Source organism: Microcebus murinus, chromosome 3, assembly GCF_040939455.1.
Source record: "Microcebus murinus isolate Inina chromosome 3, M.murinus_Inina_mat1.0, whole genome shotgun sequence".
Taxonomy (NCBI): Eukaryota; Metazoa; Chordata; class Mammalia; order Primates; family Cheirogaleidae; genus Microcebus; species Microcebus murinus.
Genome location: NC_134106.1, coordinates 18,551,937 through 18,565,791, shown reverse-complemented (window position 1 = coordinate 18,565,791; position 13,855 = coordinate 18,551,937). Strand labels below are relative to the sequence as shown.

The window sequence follows — 13,855 nt, the reverse complement described above, 5'->3', positions numbered from 1 at the left end:
GCCGAATCAGGGAGGGAAGTGTTCAATTCCTAGGTGGGAGCCTGAGCCGGGCTGCAGGTCCGGAACGCCCTTGTCACTCAGGGATGGGAGGGACAGCACGTGGGGAGGTGAGGAGTGCAGGGCCATCACCACAGCCCTCATCCAGAAGGGGGCTGCAGCCCTCGCCCCAGGTTTGTGCATCTTCAGCCCAGTGAGGTAGCAGCACCAGCCGCCTTCCTGACAGGCTCCACGGCTGCCCGCGACCTTCTTCTCTGTCCCCGCTGCGGGTGTCCTCCAGGTCTCACAGCCCGTGTCCCCTCCCTCCAGGGATCCCTCCACCCAGGGGTGCCAGAGCAGGCCTTGTCAGACACCGAGGCGGGGAGGGAGCCTCCCTGCGGGTCACAAGTGAGGTGGCGACTTTCTAGAGAGGAAAAAAGCAACTTCTGTGAAAATCATTTTTCTCCTCTGGGGGGGAAGAGAGGAAATTTTAAATCATTGTGCCATTTCATTGTAGAAAAAGGCAGTTTCCTCACATCCCATGAAGCCATCCAGGTGCTTCTCTTTTTTTTTTTTTTTGCAACGTGTTGCCATAGATTGGTGGATGGAGACGCTTTGGCGCTTCCCTTTGGCACATCTAGGCTTCAGCAAGAAATACGTTCCTTTCGCAGTTTGAATATTATTCAAGTTTTGATGATTAAAGCTGGTTGGAACAGCATGAACCGAATAGATTACAGCACTCCACTCCTAGCAGGCTCTTTGCTCGGAGGACCGGGCAGACACGCACACGGCACACAGCCGCCCCGTCTACCCAGCCCCGCTTGCGGACGTGGCACTTAACACTTCACGTATTCCGTGTCCTTGATTTTAGCTCAGAAAGCCGGAATCAGAGCAAGGTCATCTTGTATTTCCTCACATCACCTAAACAGTCTGTGTCGATGGCAAAAGACCTTATCCGAAACAAGCTCATTCAATGGCAAAATAACCTACCCATATCTCAAGAGGTCAAAAACGTGCAATTTTGCAGCAAAATGGCCTTAAGATGTTTGTAGGTGGGTAGGAGGCTCCTGAGCTAAGACCCTGAGAATCTGACTCAACATTGGAGAGATCAACTGAGGATGCACAGAAAGGCTGGGCAGGCGGCCCTCCTTATAGCCACCAACAATGGCCATCACATACCCCCAAGGCTGCAAAGCTGGTCTCACTGATGAGGGATTCCAGACCTGCGTGTTGTAAAATCACTGCACATGCTTTGACAAGACAAATGCATCTAGGTTTCTCCCATGTAGTTCTCTAGCCCTGTCCATGGTGAAGGACCAGGTTTTAGGTTTTGTTTATATTTCCAATCTGTCAAGAATTAAAATGTGGTCCTACCATGCATGGCTAGACCACAGCTCACGCGGCATGTGACTCTCCTGGTAACTCACCCTGTGAGTCTGGTCTGCACCTTGTTCAGTGAGAGGAGGCCGTGGATCGTGCTCTTGGCTGCCATGGTGATGGTAAATGCAACAGTCATTTCTAAATGCTCAGTCCCCATTTATCTTGGCACAGACTGGTCACAGTTTGTGGACTGGCACCAGTCTGTGACCGTGCCTGGAGTAGCACTGTTTTCTACTCCTCTGTGCTGTCTTGGAGAGACTGGTCAACAGCAGCAGTGGCCAGTGTAGGTGGTCAGGCAGAACCGAGTGACCTGACCCATGGGCCCTGTCTTCTCCCTCTGTCACCTCACCACACTTCATTGAGCTCAGAGCATCCACACAGTGAACAGCCGACACATGCCAGGTCCTTGCCTTCAAGGGCAATGATCCCCAAGATGAGTCCAGAACTCTGACGCTGCTGTGGTTTGGCATACGCCTGGCACCGTTCAGTGCACTGCGCCAATGAGAACGCACTTAACGCATTGACCTCTCGCAGCCAGCCTTCACACATTCAAGTCAGGGCACCCCCGGAAGCCTTCCGATCACAAAGACCAGGACTCAGTTAGACCTGAGCCTCGGTGGTGAACTCAGAATCGAACTGTTGTTCCATTTACCAAGATGAGGGCAGTAAGTTTAAGTGTGAAGATACTTGAAATGACACTGGTAAGTCTCCGTTTCTCTGAATTTATTTCACACCGTAAAAGAAAATTCACTGGACCTCAAGTTATTATGCCAACTGTGATAATCAGTGAGCAATGTGGCTGAACACATGACGATTCTGTAATTCTAATAGACAATTCACATTACATAAAAGGGAATGTTGACTCCCCCTTCCTGCTTCTGTATGGGGCAGGGGCAGTTGTCCGGGGGACAGGCTTGCTCCCCCTCTTAACCCAGCCACACCCACTACGGCCGGGCGCCCATGTTTGTCGACCCGACCTTGGGCAAATGCTTTGTCTCTCTAACTCATCTGCAAAATGGGAACAACGCCACCCCGTCAACAGGGTGAGCAACACATGAGAGGCCGCGGGAGAGGATCCACTGTACCTTTTCAGTAAACAGTTATTGGATCTATGCTCGTTTAGAAGCTCCAGGAGCTGAATACATGTCATTAAAGTTCCTTGAGAGGCTAAGTTCAGCTGCAGTTTTGATCTAAAAGCAAATGCTTAAAGCTGGAAGATATGAAAAGAAAAGGTAAGATTGTTTAAAAAAAAAAACACCCAAGTTTCACCATTCGATCCTCACCACTTCTCAATTCTACTAAATGACTAAAAGGAAAACAGGTATGTTCTGGCAAATGTAAGGTCTCCAGTTTGGCCTCAGTCTTTGACTGGCATTTGCTTTTCACAAAACAGAGATACAGAGTCCTCCTGTATGCTCTCCTCTCACCGCCCACACCCCTCAACCTGCTTCTGAGAGCTGTGCGTGGAAGCCTTGAGAAAAAGGAAGCTTCATGCCTATTCTGACTTTAGGGTAGAAGCAAGCCCAGGAGGAAGGAAAGGGAGGCAGCAGAGCTGGACAGACAGGCAGCAGGGAGTGGCCCGTGCCAACACCAGGACAACCCTCCCCGGCAATTTCCATGTGGTCACTCCACTACAGGTCTGATCCCAGGCACGGCCACCGCGCCTTGCTCTCACTGAGAAGCCACTCCTTGGCTGAATGGGGGTTGGAAGAGTTAAAATAGGAAGCAAACGCTTTTTTGTGGTGTGTGCTCGAGGCTCTATTCACACCCATCTCCAGAAAAAACTAATATAAAGAGTAAAAATAGAACAGAAGAAGTTGGAAAATACAGTGCTATTGCCCTTCCGTAACTGTCTCTGTGATTTCTAGGTGTTTTATTTTTCTTTAAAATAATGCTTTTTGAGCTACTACAAATTTAAAAATTGGAGAGGGGACACTTTGCAAGTTAAGCATGTTTTGAAGGACAGGATGTGTGTGGACTCTCGAAAGCACCAAATAGATTCAAGTTATCCCTGGGATGATGAAGTTCCAAAAGAAAATTAGTCTTCAAAGTCTCAAGTCATAAATCCCAGAAGATTCCATCTAGATTAGTTAGAATTCATCAACAAGCATATTTAATAGATATATGGCCAAATATAGCATCAAAAATTCCACACAATGACAAACCATGAACATGTAACTACACAGCCACTGAGTGAAAAGAAAATCCAAAAAGTTGGCTTTGATGTCTGTTACGTGACACCTTCTCTGGGCATAAATTTTTCCAGGCAGCATTTTTACTAAAGAGTTCTGCGCTGGGCGCTGTGCTAGGATCAGGCATGCAAAAACGAACAAGTCTAAGTCAGCCTTCAATAATCTGGATAGATCTTTAACCCTTTTTACATTGTTTTAACTCTTTCATTTGTTATTTATTTACTACAGTGACTCAATATGGAAACAGATGCCATTCAAACATCTAAAAGTTTTTCTCATTAGCCATCCAGGAACCAGAGTACATGGAAGCAGGTGGACAAACCCAAAAAGTATGAAGAATGTAGATCGGATCAGACCTGATTACTATGCTTATTTAAGTTCACATTCCTTCTAATAGAATTATTTTTATACAAAATGTTAATTGGCACAGACAATGCAGTATCTGGCATATAACAGGCAGTATGAAGTGATGGACATGCATTGGAAAAACAAAGACATACGCGCGCGCGCACACACGTGCACATATGCAAAAAAGACAGGTTGGTAGCTCAGGGGTCTGTATTCAAACCCAGTAGCACAACGTGGCTAGGACTATGGTCTTGGGCCAGCTGATCTCTGAGGCTCATCTTCATTTGTAAAATGTGGATGATCCCTAACTTGCAGCATTGACAGGAGGATTAGAGATAATTTTATATATATGTATGTATGTATATATATATATATATATATATATATATATAGACAGAGAGAGAGAGAGAGTGTAAAGTCCTAAGATATAGTGGGCAGCCATAACTTCTTCTTCTTATTATTATATTATTGGGGCTTGATAAAGGTTTGCTGATTGAATAATAGGTAGTTTGGCTGACCTCTAAAATCCACATCAACTCTAAAATTATGATACTAAAAATGGAATTAGAAGTTCATACATCAAATCATCTCAAGGATATTTTTAACTCTTGGAATTGTGATGCAAATCTCTTGTGCTTTTCAGAATAAGTACTGATAACGAGACTCATAGAATACAATATATACAGACACTCTGATGTACCATTAACATGTCTACGATTGAAATTTAACAGGATTTAACAGGCATCTACGGTTTCTGAGATCTCTCCGGGTTGCTGCTGCCTCTTCCGACACAGCTTCTCTGCTTAAGCTCTCCTTTCCGGAGCACTTCCCTAGGCCATTGTGAAAAACATCTCTTTTCACTCTCCCCGGCATCCTAAGACAGCTACTATTGTTTCTTCCATTTTCATAAAAGAAAACTGAGGCTTGGTGATGGAGGATCTTTCCAAGGTCACGCAGCTAGTAGGCACCAGAGGCTGAAGCTAGTGCTTGCAACTGCTCTGCAAAATCACAGCAACTCAGGCAAGCCCCAAAAGCAAAGCATGAGAGATTGGAGAGACGTGGGAGGAAATGCACACAAAGAAAAGGAAGAACAAATGTCAGTAACATCAACTGCATTCTTTATTGGATAGTATTCGGTTTGACTGCATTCTCACCAAGTCTCTTCTATAGAAGACCTATGTGATTTGTTAGCATTAGAAGTGGCCGAATACAGCATTCCCAATTCTGGGTATATATCCAAAAGAACTGAAAGCAGGATCTTGAACATGAGCACACTCATGTTCATAGCAACATTACCCCCAAGAGCTAAAATGTGGAAGCAACCGAACTTTCCATCAGTGGATGAATGGATAAACAAAATTTGGTATATACATACTATGGAATATTATTCAGCCTTAAAAAGGAAGGAAATCTTGTCACATGTGACAACATGTGAGGAACCTTGAAAACATTATGCTAAGTGTAACAAGCCAATCACAAAAGCACAAATACTATATGATTCCACCTACTGAGGGATCTAAAGTAGTCAATTGTATAGAAACAGAAAGTAGAATGGTGGTAGCCAAGGCTGGGGGAGGTGGGAACGGAGACTTAATGTTTAAGAGGTATAGAGTTTCAGTTTTGCTGGGCGAAAAAGTTCTGGAGATGCATTGCACAACAATGTGCATAGTGACACTACTGACTGTACACTTAAAAATAGTAAAGGTAGTAAATTTCATATTGTGTTTTTTAAAACACAATTAAAAAATAAAGTCGTAGAATATATATTTATGTGTATATATATCTGCATATATGTATGTGTATATATGTATATATATACACCTTAAAATGTTCCATGATTTAAAAATTTCAAAAATCTATATATAAATTATAAAAATAGACACCTGTGAGGCTAGTGATAGCCATTAAATGTCCTGAAAACTATCTTCTTTGCCCAGAATGGATCCCCTACCATAACCATACTTGGCTGCTCTTGTTCCAGCTTCTGGGTTATGCTGTGCTGCGGACAGTCAAGAGTCTCTGACCATTTGGATTCCATGCAGATACCCTCTTTAGCAGAAAATGACGAGTCCTCCCCTTCCCAGCTGAAAGGTGGAAATGCTCCCAAACAATAAAGTTCATTTCACAAAGAACTCTATTCTATTTCTAGTGATCCACTTGCCTCATCTTAATTTGCAGTTTCAGTTTTCCTGTTTTCAGGCGGTTTCCTTGAAGAAAGTGCAGACTACTTTTCTGACCTTGGATGCTGGGAGAGTGAGTGCGTAGCTGCTGTAGGAAGAACCACAGTGTCTGCTTTACTTATCTCAGAATTTTTGATCCAAGGTGCAGGTGAAGAATGCTGACATGCTTTTCTTTCTTAACCAAAATTATTAAGACCATTTTCTATAGTAAAATTTACTTCACATGAAAGTACTTTCCAGAGATTATGTTATCTGATTGTTTAGCATTATCGAGAGATGACCCCAGATTTCCTGAGTAATAACAAATGACTATTTTCTGCACAAACTAAAAATATTTTACCATTTTCTAAACATTTGTGCCTATGTGTCCAGCACAGTGGGAGAACACGTTATTTACCTATCCCCCAAAGTATTTCTTGTTCTCCAGTCCTCTTACACACTAACTGTCTTATTTTATTCTCATTCACTACAACTAAGGGCTGGATTTCTTATTCACGGCGATACTTCCTCCTCCTACTCCCAAGTAGGCACTTAGTTGACATTATAGAATCACAAGGTTGGTTATAATTCCATTTCTTCATCTGACTTTGAACTTAAATGTTCCAATTACTTTGCCTGATCCTAATAAGTCAGGAGCGTGCTAATGCTTGCCTTGATATTTCTGAAATATACAGGGTTGTGATTAGCATGGGACTGCATCATTAGAAAGCAAAGTTGAAAGCGGGTGAGCAAAATCATCACTCGCATTTAAGTAAAACTGTCTGTTCAGTGGACTTACAATGTTACTATGATCCTAGGGGCACTATATGGCATGACTAAGTGCATATTGTATTGGACAAATCCTCTGATGTTCTGGAACCTTCTGGCTCTGGCCACCACTAGAAGAGAAAAGATCCTAGAAGGACAGGTCGGCTCTAATACATAGTCGACGTCTCTCTGAGCCAGATATAGCTGATGACACAAAGAACCCTTGAACCACAATGGGGCTGGGGGAAAAAAGGAAGGAAGGAAGGAAGGAAGAAAAAACGGAAGGAAGGAAAGAAGAAGAAATGAAGAAAAGAAAGAAAAACTTTAGTTAATTCTGCTGGACTGAATCGATGTCTCCAGGTCAAAAAGCGAGAATGCTTTAGAGCAAGCCTGCTGGAAGAAAAAAAAAAATAACCCATGTGCACATACACACAAATGAGATGCTAAAAAACTACATTAGCATCAGTGGTGTTATTTGAGTAGATTAAAAAAAAAAATTAACCCCTTTATATCTGTGGGAATAGTGTAAACTTTTGTAAACTGGCAAGAAAACAAAAAAAAGAAATACCTAAAACTGGGAATGATCTGCAGCCAAATCAATTGATAAATGAAAGAAATAAAAAGATGGCACAACTGAAATTGATGCCAAAGATTTATCAGGTTGACTAAGTAAACAAAAACGAATGGATCACCATGGAAATGCATGAATATTGAAATAAGCAAGATTTGAATAGACTAATGATATGCCTCAGACAGACAGGTGTTGATAACAACAGTGACACTCAATCCACACCAACATCCACACTTCTAATATGTTTCTTCCTAGAAAACGGGCTGGATTTAAAGCTTCCTTTGGCAATACCTTATAAGCAAAATACATTTTCCAGTCTTAAAGGGACTGGCTCAATTCTCATCTACTTGAAAAACAAAAAAGGTTTTATCCATTTGCTTTCTGGGTATGAGGAGCTGCAGTTAGCAGAAGTCATTCTCTTGGGCTCTACTAGTCTTTGTTCCAATAAACCTCTCACCAAACTGAATTCTCAGTCTCACTTATCTCCTACACTGAGTACTTGAAGTATGACCACTACTCATTAGAAACATAATTAAAAAGACACAACACTAGGTCCCCACCCCCCATCACACACAGATGAAAACCAATAACCCTTAATCTATTTGTTACCATGGCTACCATAGGATATTTTATTTCAGTAAAACTCTAGGTATTTCGTTTGGATTGTTGCTTGCAAATGAAAGTTGGAGACCTATAAATTTCCAAAACTGCACCAGAAATGGAGAGAATGAACAGAAGAAAATGTTTTTCTTAATCATAGTCAAATGTGGTTTATAAGGTGTTTGTGCAGAAAAGTTATTAAAATTGGTTAAATGCACCAGCCCATAAACCAATTTAAATGCCATTAAATTCATATGGAGTTTAAGGGCACATATGCTAGTAATTCCCTGATTTATAGCAGGGTGATAAATCAAGTGTACTCCAGAACAATGTATGGGACGGAGACTATTCATCAGGAGCACACAGCTCCATACCTGTACAAACACCCAGTCTATGTGACTATCAAACACATGCCAACCCGCCTTTAAAGTATTCACCGGTGCTCACTGGACATGTTTTCTCTAAGTGTCAGGATGAACAATCCATAAAACTGTTCATCACCACCCTCCAAAATTAGAAAGTTTGCTCTATACCTCCTCCCCATAATTGAAAAAATCAGGACTGAGGTGGGCTAATTCAATCTGCTGTCATTCATCCTAAAATGAAATAATTCCTTAAATCTGCCCTCCCAAGGCTGATTTAGTGATAAGACCACACGGGCAAGGGAAGAAACTCTGTAATGACTAGACAGATGACTTTAAAGAGCCAGAAACTGGGATAAAGACAGCTGTAACCAGGACAGATCGGTTACTGCAGGAGAAGTCCGGATCCCAGCGTGCTTGCCCGATGAGAGGCTGGAGTACGTTGCAGTGGGGCCGGGTTGTCCCTGAGCTGACCAGGTGGAAGTTTCACAGGCAGCAGCAGCTCGGCGTCCTCAACGGTCTGGTCCCTCCAGCGCTGAGGTCTCGCCTAATGCTACATAAATACCTGGTCCACGATTCGCCTGGGGCGCGCCGCGGCGCAAGCTCGGCAGGGAGGGAGGAGAAGGTTTGCAGAGCGGCAGGGATGGCAGCGGCGGCGGCGGCAGCTCCTCACCCATCCGCGTCCCTGGGGACCCACAGGAGGACCTGCCAACTGGCCGCGTCGGCCGGTTCCAGAGCACAGGGACGACAACTGGCTTCTCAGCGGGCAGACCCAGGCATCTGAGACTCGCGCTTTGCTGACACCCCTCCTCCGAGACTGCTGGCCGCAGGCTGGCAGCGCGTCCCCGCCTTCCCTAGCCAACGCAGAGGCGACCAGCCCCGGGAGCCGCCTCCGACCTACCCGGGCTCTCGGCTCCGCGCTCCGGGCGAGCACGCCCCTCCCTCCGGGCCCGGGGCCGACGCTGCCCAGCGCGGGCACCCGCGCCGCGACCGCAGATAACCCCAGCGCTCTCAGCCCGCTCCAGGCCACGGAGACCCGGACGTGAGCCCTCGGCCGCCCGGCATCCCCGCGGCAATGGGGCGCGCGTGCACGCTCCCACACTACACAGCTCCCGGTCCACGCTATCCTACACATAAACAACCCCTCCCCACCCGACACCAGCTCCTGCCCCTTCGCCATCCCCGTAAGCTCTCCTTTTCGCACCCCCTCCCGCTGGCACCAAGGTGTCAAGAGAAGTGTGTGTGTCGGGGGGTCACAACAAGGTCTGTGCGGGTTCCCTCTCGACGGCTTTCAAGCTCCTCTACCTCGAAAGTTACTTGGGATTGAGTGAAGAGACCTGGTCCCCAAATGCGGGATGTGAGGACGCGAGAGGGCAGAAACCCCAACCTGCCTTCTCGCTGCACAGAGGCGTGCACCTCCCCAAAGGGCAGGGCGCGAGGCCGCCCCCAGGGGCCACCCTTCCAGTGCCTCGGGCCCCCAGCCTGGCCGGGGCCCTGGGCCGCTCAGGGAAAGGTGGCCCGGAGAGGGGCGCGCGCCATCGGGCCCAGCAGGGGGGCGCCCCGGCTTAGGGGGGGTCACACTCGTTTCCGGCACCTCCGACCACCGCGACAGTGGCCCCAGTCAGCCCCTGTGCATACACACCCGGGGGCAGGAAGTTTTTCCCCCCTTTTTCCCCCTGTAGCAGCGCAGGCGCAAGGGCTCCTGCAGCCTGCGAGTCCAGACGCGGGAGGCTCCTGCCGCCGCTGCCGCCGCGGGAGCCGAGCCCAGCGTTTGGGTTCCGGGCTCCGCTCCCACGCCCGGTCCAGCCCCGCGCAGCCGCCGGGACCCTGGGTCTCCGGCGCCGCATCCTAAGCGCCCTAGCCCGGCCCGGCTCTTACCTCCGGCTGCGCCGCTCCGGCCCCGGCCCGACGCGCAGAGAGCCCGGGGTCGCGGGTGGGCGCAGGAGGGCTGATGGATAGGGGACGGCGCCGGCGGGTGGCGGTAGCTGGGGCCGCTCGGGTCCTGGCCGGGAGAAACGGATCCAGGTCCACCTCCTGGCGTTCCTGCTCTGCGCCTTCTTCCCCTTTTCCTCCTCCTCCTCCTCCGCCGCCGCCGCCTCCCGGCAGCCCAGGGAGGATGCCGGGGAGAGGGAAGTCAGTCCTTCTGCTTGTCAGCCTGTGCGGCTATGCGCGGTGCGGCGCGGCTCTCATCGAGGCGGCGGCGGCGGCGGCGGCTCCGGCAGCATCGCCCCCGCCCTCTCCCCGCAGCCGCGGCGGCCGCGGGGCTGGGGCTGGCTCCGGGCTCGGGTCTCGGGCTCCGGGCGGGGGCTGCGCTCAGACGCGGCGAGCGCCGGGGCTGCGGGCGGGCGCTGCGGAGCCGGGGCCGGGGCCGGAGCTGCGGCTAGATCCGCGGTGGCGGGGACGGCGGCGGCGGCGCGGGGGCTGGCGCGGCCGCGGCGCGGGGACCATGCTCCCTTCTGGCTCGCTCCGCTCCGGGTACCGTCTGCTTTAGCTGCGAGGGAGGCGGGCTTCGGCGCGCAGCCAGGGGCGGGCGGAGCCAATCACGGGCGCCCGAGTGGGCGGGGGTGGCGGGCGGGGGAGGCGGGGCCCCCCGGCCGGGCACCGTGCGCTGCTCCCCGGGCCCGAGGGATCCCCTGCAGCCGCGCGCCGGGCCGGGGCGGCGAGCTAGAGGGTGTGAGTGTCCGGCCGGCCGGCCGCCGCCCCCGCCCCTGCGGTGGCCCCCGGCTTGCCCGGCTCCACCGCCGCGCCCGGCGGACGCGCAGCGCGCGTGGCCCGGTCGGCTCGGCCCGGCCTCCGGGCCCTACCGGCCCAGGGTTGGGGGGCCGGGACCGACGCGACTCCCCGTCTGCTCTCAACACCTGAGGAAACTGGCAGAAAAGTTTGAGAAGGAAAAGTCCAATCGTCTTTCAGTTTCCATCCTCGCTGTGACACTGCAGCCGCGGGAAGGAGCAGGAACTGTCCACATCTGGAGGACCAGGGCTGGCCATGCCGCCCCAAGCCCTCTTTGAGTCTGCCCTGCCTCTCCTCGGTGTGCACGAACTTCCCTGTTCACGCTGGCCCTCCGGGATCCACACAGCCCTACTCGGGCCACACTAGCCTTTCCTGTCTACACCGAGCCCCTCACCCTCACCCCCACCCCCACCCCCACCCCCACCCCCACCCCCACCCCTAGCCAGCTTGCACGCGCTCTCTCTCTCTCTCTCTCTCTGTCTCTCTCTCTCTCTCTCTCTCTCTCTCTCGGTCTATCCTGACTTCTCGGTTTCACCCCCTCTCGCTCTACCACAGGCTGTCTACACAGATCCTAACTTCAACCCTCATAGGAAAGGTTTGACTGGCGGCCTGTGGCGACCCCCATTGAGGGCTTTTCCCTCATGCCAGAACATTTCACTTCAGCATGTCTTCCCTTCCCCTGCTCACTCTCCAGATCTGGATTTTATTACCTGACCTCTCTTCCTCCCACCTCCACCTAACTTGGTTTTGAGTATCAGAGGCAATATCTGCTCCCCCAACCCTCCACCCCTGCCTGAAAGTAAAGGCATGAGGGCCCCATCCTTATCCTCCCTCCCGGCCCCCCAACCCTGGGCCGGTAGGGCCCGGAGGCCGGGCCTCCCTCCACTCCCCCAGGCAAAGGCCTGAGGCCTGGGGCCTGGCTGGAAAGTGGGAAGGGGCGTGGAAGGTGAGGTAGGAAGCTGCTGGGCCTGAACTGGGAGCAGCTGGCCTGGGGAGGGCTTTGCCTGTCCTGCCCCCAACTGCCAGGGCAGAGCAGGACTTTGTCAGTGAATCCCTTTCTCCCAGGTCCCTCCTGCAATGTCTGGTCCAGACCTCTGCTGTCCTTGGCTGTAGACTCAGTGCAGGGATTGTGTCTTCTTTAATATCTTGTGGGAAGCAGAGTACAGTGTGGTGGCTGATAAATAATAAATAATAATAATCTACTGAGGGTGGCAGGAAGACTGTCAGTGAAACGGAATGAGGACACCCAGGAGAGGGACCATTGGTGTTAGAGTAACTGCATTTCCTGGAAGAAAACATGCATCCAATGAAGTTTTGGTGTGTGGAACCTGGGGCGCAGGGGAGGGGACACAGCAAAGCACTTTAGGGAGGAACCCACTCTCGAGGATGGCACAGCCAGGAAAACTGGAGTGTCAATAAGACAGGGGACAGAGGTGCCTCAAAGGGAGCAGGGTGGAGCTGGGGAGAGGCTCAAGGGTCCTAAAGCAACACCTGAAAGCAAGTGAGGGATAGCTGTGGCTTGAATACTAAGTTCTTAAAATTGTACATGAACAGTGATAGAAAAGCAATGTAGATAGTAAGATAGAAAAAGAGGGATTTCTTGGGATTTAAAATAGATACACAGGTAATATCTCAAGCAACTCAACGCAGAGAGAAGGAGAACAAAGCCACAGGTGTGAGTCAGCTTTCGTTCATGCTACAGCATGAAATGACAGCATGTAGGAAGCGGTCCTCTGAGATGATCTGCATGGATCCACCAGCTGGGAGCATGCAGGAATCCACCCAGCTGCACTCTGGAGCAACATCCCGTGTGACAGCTGTAGGCATTATAGGAGTGTGGCCAAGGTTCGCAGGGTCTGCGATAGGTTAAGTTCTCAAAATTTGAGGCACTCACAGTGTCTTACAGATAATTTTGAATGATCAGTCCTCAAATGCAAGAAGAAAACATGCACTCCAAGAAACCTTCCTTGGCTACTTCTCTAGGTGCAAGTGAAAGGATTCTTCCAGTGTCCCTGCTGGCATTGTCAGAGCAGAAGGGCTGTGCTGAGTCCTCAGGAGGATCTCCTTTGGCCATGGTGATGCCAAGGCTGCTGGTTCTGGAGCCTGGCAAAGTCTTCAGGGTTAGAGTTGGATAACAGCTCACCAGGGGTGCCAGCTTGTCAGGGAGGATGAGAAAAGCTGTGTGTATTAGAATCGCAGTGGGCTTATCTACCCTCTGCTCATCCCGCCCTCCTTTCATTGCCAGAGGCTGAATGCAAATAAAGATTTCTAGAGTTACATGCCAAGGTCTTCCTCTTCACTGGTGCTCTGCCCATCCAGGAGCTGTTTGGTGTGGACATGCCACTTAGAAAGGGTCTGCTCTGTTCTACAAATGAGCTTCATTTCACCTGGAGTGCTATAGTTCACGGTGAGTGTCCCAGTGCACCCAGGGTCTTAGAGATATAAACTGAATTTGTGTTGTGTGAGGGATATCCTTTCTCTCTGCATAGATCTTGCTAGTGTCTGGGGTCTTTGCTGGGTTATTCACTGCCCTGCTCTGTGGTCCATGGGATGTGCTCCATGGTTGGTATGGATCTCTCTGCATGGTTTGTGGGACTTGCTGGGTGTGGTGCATGGGAACTTCTTCCTCGCTGGTCAAAGATTTCTCCTGCTAGCACCGGATAAGCTCAGTGGGTGCACTCCAAAAGCCAACCACCACCATCCCATGCTGAGTCCCAAGCGGGGCTCTGGGATCAGGACTAGTGTGTATACTCCCAGTAGACCGGTTGT

At 49.9% G+C, this 13,855-nt stretch overlaps 1 protein-coding gene across 2 annotated transcripts in view; it reads right to left on the bottom strand.

Moving 5' to 3' along the window:
* The window catches only part of KLHL29 (kelch like family member 29), a 288,515-nt gene extending 278,004 nt beyond the window's left edge, over positions 1-10,511 (bottom strand). For both annotated transcript variants that reach the window (XM_012788076.2, XM_012788078.3), the window contains exon 1: positions 10,235-10,511. The gene's annotated coding sequence lies outside the window, so the exon portion shown is untranslated. The remainder of the gene's footprint in view (positions 1-10,234) is intronic.
* Positions 10,512-13,855: the final 3,344 nt, after the last annotated feature.